The 6,941-nt window shown below is 39.5% G+C and overlaps 1 pseudogene; it reads left to right on the plus strand.

Annotated features, from left to right (window-relative positions):
- The first annotated feature begins 5,566 nt into the window (after positions 1-5,566).
- On the plus strand, positions 5,567-5,666 carry LOC127089343 (uncharacterized; annotated as a pseudogene).
- The last annotated feature ends 1,275 nt before the right edge of the window (positions 5,667-6,941 follow it).

The raw sequence follows: 6,941 nt of genomic DNA on the forward strand, positions 1-6,941 counted from the left end.
TTGGCTTCTTCCCAAATAAAGTGTGGGTCAGGATCTTATGGAAATAGCGGAAAGCCGGGTTATGTATGTTTCCAGAGAGAAACTCATGTTCTTCGGGCTCATCATTTCCAGTCAGCTTACCCCAAAAGTGTTCAAGCTCTCTATATTCAAAAAGTTCTTCCTGGCTTACAGTGAATGTATCAAAGGAGGTAGGAAAACCCAAAAGGTTGGTGAAGTCTCTAATATTAAATTGGTACTCCATATTGAACATTCTGAACTGGATAAAACCTCTGCTAATTCCTTTTCCATGGCTGGGTAGATAGATTAATGAACTAAGGAATTCTAGTGTGAGTCTCCGGTAGGTGGTGAAATGTCTCAGGATAGGGGAGGTCTCCCATCCTATCTGATTCAGCAAAAACAGGACACTCTGTCTCAGTCCAAGGGCAGTCATAGCCCAATCATCAGCATATAAACTAGGTAGCATCTCTCTAGCGGCTAGTTCTTCAAACTTTCGTTTCTGAGCCATTCCTCTGAACTTGATACCCATACGATCAGAATGTCCCATCTGGTTAGTGTTAGCTAGAGAAAAGAAACATGAGTTTAAGTTAGGATTTGGCCAAATGCCGAAAGAAGAAAAGAATTATTATTATTATATATATATATATATATTTTTTTCTTTTTTAATAAATCAATAATGAATACTAAATAGAAATTAAAAGAATAATTAAGAGAAAAATAGGGAAATGATAATAATAATAGAATAATAAAATAACAAATTAATTTGTGGGTTGTCTCCCACTAAGCGCTTTGTTTAAATGTCGCAAGCTCGACAAATAAACTGTTAAATATAGTCTATGAGTCCTGGGGGCGTTTCGTCTAAGTGTAGAATTTGCGAATCCTCGTTGGTTTCCGCATAGTGATAATGTTTCAGACGTTGCCCGTTTACGGTGAACGGTTTTGTAGATTGTCCTTTTATTTCTACCGCTCCACTGGGAAAGATTTTAGTGATATGAAAAGGTCCTGACCATCTGGATCGTAGTTTTCCCGGGAATAACTTTAGTCTAGAGTTAAATAAAAGTACTGCGTCGCCTTGCTTGAAGATTTTCCTTGATATACGCTTGTCATGCCATTGTTTTGTTCTTTCTTTATAGATTTTGGCATTTTCATAGGCGTCTCTTCTGAGTTCCTCTAATTCGTTTATGTCAAGGATTCTCTTTTCACCGGCGGCTTTATAATTCAAATTTAAATTTCTAATAGCCCAATAGGCTTTATGTTCTAATTCTACCGGGAGGTGACAGGATTTTCCATAAATGAGCTTAAATGGGGTCGTCCCTATGGGAGTTTTATAAGCAGTTCGGTATGCCCACAAAGCTTCTGGTAATTTCAATGACCAATCTTTCCTTGAAGTGGCGACCGTTTTTTCTAGTATTTGCTTGATTTCTCTGTTAGATACTTCCACTTGTCCACTGGTTTGAGGGTGGTAAGGCGTTGCTATCCTATGTCTCACTCCATATTTAAGTAGTAGTTTTTTGAGTACCTTGGATATAAAGTGTGATCCACCATCACTGACTACTATTCTTGGGATGCCAAATCTCGGAAATATTATATTTTTAAAGAGTCTAGTTACTACTCGGGTGTCATTTGTTGGAGAAGCTATAGCTTCGATCCATTTTGATACGTAGTCAACTGCCACGAGTATGTATTTGTTACCGAAAGAGGATGGGAAGGGTCCCATGAAGTCTATCCCCCACACGTCAAAAATCTCTACTTCCAAAATACCTTTTTGTGGCATCTCGTCACGTCTAGATATGTTTCCCGTGCGTTGACATCTGTCACACTCCTTAATAGCCGCATGTACGTCCTTCCATATAGTAGGCCAATAAAAGCCAGCTTGTAGGATTTTAGAGCAGGTCTTGGATGTACTTGTGTGTCCACCATAAGGCGCAGAGTGACAGTGTTGGATTATATTTTCTACCTCTTCTTCGGGTATACATCGACGGAAAATACCATCGGGGCCTCTTTTGAAAAGTAAGGGGTCATCCCAGTAATAGTGTTTTATGTCGTGGAAGAATCGTTTCTTCTGCTGGTAAGATAAAGTAGGTGGAACTATTCCGGCAGCTAAATAATTGACTAGATCAGCGTACCATGGTGTGACAGATATAGCTAAGGTGGTTTCTACTTGCATGTCGGAGTTGTTCTCTTCCAAAGTAGCTATGAGTTTATCATACGAGAAATCATCATTAATGGATGTTCTTTCCGGTTCAAGGTTCTCAAGTCTAGAGAGGTGGTCTGCTACTACGTTTTCAGTTCCTTTCTTGTCCTTGATTTCTAAGTCGAATTCTTGTAGTAACAAGATCCATCTTAGGAGTCTAGGTTTAGCATCCTTTTTTGTTAAAAGGTACCTGATAGCAGCGTGATCGGTGTAAACTATTATTTTGGCTCCTACCAGGTAAGAGCGAAATTTATCTAGCGCAAATACCACTGCTAGGAGTTCTTTCTCGGTTGTGGCATAATTCATTTGCGCTTCATCCAGGGTTCTGCTAGCGTAGTATATAACGTGAAGCTTTTTATCCTTTCTTTGTCCTAAAACAGCACCTACAGCATAGTCACTGGCATCGCACATTATTTCGAATGGTTCATTCCAGTCTGGTGTCTGCATAATGGGTGCGGAGATCAATGCTTGTTTAAGAGTTTGAAATGCTTTTAAACAGTTATCGTCGAATATGAATTCAGCATCTTTCATCAACAGTCCGGTTAAGGGTTTAGTTATCTTAGAGAAGTCTTTGATGAATCGTCGGTAAAAACCGGCGTGTCCTAAAAAACTTCGTACTTCTCTCACAGTTCTTGGGGTTGAAGATTTTCGATTACCTCTATTTTGGCTTTGTCTACTTCGATTCCTCTGTTCGAGATGATGTGTCCTAAAACAATTCCTTCTTGTACCATAAAGTGGCACTTTTCCCAATTAAGTACTAAGTTTACTTTTACACATCGCTCCAGAACTCTTTCCAGGTTTTCAAGGCATTCTTCGAAACTTTGTCCGTATACAGAAAAGTCATCCATAAATACTTCCATGATGTTTTCGAGAAAGTCGGCGAATATTGCCATCATGCATCTTTGAAAAGTTGCAGGGGCATTACACAGACCAAACGGCATTCGTCTATACGCGAAGGTACCAAAAGGGCATGTGAATGTTGTCTTTTCTTGGTCATCAGGGTGAATTGGTATTTGAAAGAAGCCTGAATAACCGTCTAAATAACAGAAATGTGAATGTTTAGCTAATCGTTCTAACATTTGGTCAATGAATGGTAAAGGGAAATGATCTTTTCGGGTTGCTTTGTTTAGTTTCCTATAATCAATGCACATTCTCCATCCCGATTCGATTCGTTTAGTTATAGTTTCTCCTTTTTCGTTTTCAATAACGGTTATGCCTCCTTTCTTTGGTACAACGTGTACAGGACTAACCCATTTGCTATCAGATATAGGATATATAATACCTGCTTCTAATAACTTGGTTATTTCTTTCTTTACTACCTCACTTAGGATCGGATTTAGTCTTCTCTGGTGTTCCCTAGAGGTTTTACAATCTTCTTCTAACATGATGCGGTGCATACAAATAGAAGGGCTTATTCCTTTAAGATCGGTGATGTGGTATCCTAGTGCGGTTGGATATTTTCTTAAGATATGTAGGAGTTTTTCTGTTTCGAGTCTTCCTAGATCTGCATTAACTATCACAGGTCGTTCAAGTTCTAAGTCTAGGAATTCATATCTCAGATTTTTGGGAAGTGTTTTCAAATCAGGGGTTGGTTTGTTAAGACACTGCGTAGGATCCGGTGTTATTGCTAGGCATTGTTTAGATTTGTCCTCTAAAAGATAGTCTGATGCTTTGTCTTCTCCTGACTCTGCTTCTTTTATGCATTCATCGATGATATCCATGAAGTAACATGTATCTTCTATTGCAGGTGCTTTCAAGAATTGGGAAAGAATGAATTCAATTTTCTCTTCACCTACTTCGAAGGTGAGTCGTCCTCGTTTTACGTCTATGATTGCACCGGCAGTTGCTAAGAATGGTCTTCCTAGTATAATAGGTGTCGTATCATCTTCTCTAATGTCCATAATTGTGAAGTCAGTGGGAATGTAAAACTGACCTATGCGTACGGGAACGTTTTCAAGGATTCCTACAGGATATTTGATGGAACGATCTGCTAATTGCACAGACATTTTGGTCGGTCTTAATTCTCCCATTTCCAGTTTCTTACATATGGATAAAGGCATAACGCTAATTCCGGCTCCTAAATCGCATAAGGCTTTGTCGATGACAAATTTTCCTATGTGACAGGGTATAGAGAAACTACCCGGATCCTTGAGTTTAGGGGGCATGTTTTGGATTATAGCGCTACATTCGGCAGGGAGTGTAACGGTTTCGCTATCCTCAAGTTTCCTTTTATTAGAAAGAATTTCTTTTAAGAGTTTAGCATATGAAGGCATCTGCGTAATAGCTTCGGTAAACGGAATTGTAACGTTTAATTGTTTAAGGAGATCAACAAATTTTCTAAATTGGCCTACGTCTTTGGTTTTAACAAGCCTTTGAGGGTAAGGTATAGGTGGTTTGTAAGGTGGTGGAGGTACATAAGGTTCCTTCTTTTCTAGGGTTTCCTTATTACTCTCTTCCTTTTCCTTAGGTTCACTTTCCTCAGTAGATTTCTTAGGGTTTTGGTTTTCTATCCTTGGGTCAGACGGTCCTTCCACTTCCGTTCCACTTCTTAATATAATTGCATGAGCTTGGCTTCTCGGATTGGGTTGGGGCTGTCCAGGGAATGTACCAGTTGGTGCAGCAGTAGGTGCTTGTTGTTGAGCTACTTGAGATATTTGCGTTTCCAGCATTTTGTTATGGGTAGCCAGGGCATCTACTTTGCTTGCTAGTTGTTTAAGTTGTTCGCCAGTGTGTATGTTCTGGTTTAAGAAATCTTTATTGGTTTGTTGTTGGGAAGCTATAAAGTTTTCCATCATGATTTCCAAGTTGGACTTTCTAGGGGTATTATTGTTAGGATTCGGTTTCTGATATCCCGGAGGTATAGATGGGGCTTGATTTGGAGACTGTCCAGGTGCGTATAAAGCATTATTACTCTTATATGAGAAGTTTGGATGGTTCTTCCAATTTGGGTTATAGGTATTCGAATAGGGGCTTCCTTGAGCATAGTTTACTTGCTCTGTTTGGATTCCAGTCAAGAGTTGACATTCTGCAGGAGTGTGGCCTTGGATTCCACAGACCTCGCAATTCTGAGTTACAGCAACCACGGCGGCTGGAGGTGATACGTTTAAACTTTCAATTTTCTGGACCAAAGCATCCACTTTTGCATTGACGTGATCAAGGTTACTTATCTCGTACATGCCAGTTTTCGGTTGAGGTTTTTCCACCGTTGTTCGTTCGGTTCCCCACTGATAGTGGTTTTGGGCCATGCTCTCGATAAGCTGGTAAGCATCAGCGTAAGGTTTGTTCATTAGTGCACCACCTGCAGCGGCGTCTATTGTTAACCTTGTATTGTATAAGAGACCATTATAAAATGTGTGAATTACTAACCAGTCTTCCAAACCATGGTGTGGGCAAAGTCTCATCATGTCTTTGTATCTTTCCCATGCTTCGAAAAGAGACTCGTTGTCTTTCTGTTTAAATCCGTTTATCTGGGCTCTTAACATAGCTGTTTTGCTTGGTGGAAAATATCGGGCAAGAAAAACTTTCTTCAACTCGTTCCATGTGGTGACTGAGTTGGAAGGAAGAGATTGAAGCCATCTTCTAGCGCTATCTCTTAATGAGAAAGGAAAAAGACGAAGTCGAATTGCCTCTGAAGTGACACCATTAGCTTTAACAGTATCAGCGTATTGGACAAATACGGATAAATGAAGGTTTGGATCTTCGGTAAGATTTCCAGAGAATTGGTTCTGTTGCACAGCCTGCAACAACGAAGGTTTAAGTTCAAAGTTGTTTGCTTCGATTGCGGGCAGAGCAATACTTGAATGCGGTTCATCTTGCGATGGAGCGGCGTAATCTCTAAGAGCACGAGCTGGTTCTGCCATCTCGGTTAAAGAAGGAAAATCTTTGAGATCAGGAAGGTCTATAGGAGGGAGATTGTTTTCAGCACGATATTCCCGAATTCGTCGTAAGACTCGGAGATATAGTTCGATATCGTTGATTCGTAAATAGAGCGGTTCGCCTTGAGAGCGAGTGCGTGGCATACAAATCAACGAAAGAAAGAAAATAGAAGGAAAAGAAACCTTAGTCTCTACAGCGTAACGGAAGAGTTACGATATCGATTGAATAAAAGTCCCCGGCAACGGCGCCAAAAAACTTGATCGCTCGACTGTGTGAGTCGAGAATGGGATACAAACTGCAAGTGCACAGTTCTATCGCGTAGTTTTAAAAGATATCGATCCCACAGGGACTTATGAATCGATATACCGTTATCTAAGGTTACTACGTAAATCTAAGGTGAAAATGTTTGATTGTTTGGGGAAAAACTAAGGGCTAAACTAATATCTAGATTAAATATTAATAAAACGGATATCGGTATGTAGTTCGTCAAAACTAGGGAATCAAGTCTTTGTCGGCTTCTTGGTTTTAAAATGAATCGTTTCGGTTAACTTTATTGGTTAAAGGTTCTATCTCAAACTCTCGCTCTGTTGAATAAACCATGATTTTATATTAATGTTGCTGTCACTTATAATTAAGTCAAAAACCATATTTTGAAAGCAATAAAGTTGCAGAAACTCTTTTTAAGAAAATACTGACCGTTTTAAACACCCTTATCTCAAACTCTCGCTCTGTTGACTTAGGTTATATAATTAAATCCAAATGCTTAACTCTCGTCCTCACATTCAATCTTTAAAAATACTTTTTGGAAAAGGTCAGAATTTAATTAACTCTAAAACTTGCTCTCGCCCTGATCTAGAATTAATGCCTAACTTAC

Source organism: Lathyrus oleraceus, chromosome 5 (assembly GCF_024323335.1).
Source record: "Lathyrus oleraceus cultivar Zhongwan6 chromosome 5, CAAS_Psat_ZW6_1.0, whole genome shotgun sequence".
NCBI classification, from domain to species: Eukaryota; Viridiplantae; Streptophyta; class Magnoliopsida; order Fabales; family Fabaceae; genus Lathyrus; species Lathyrus oleraceus.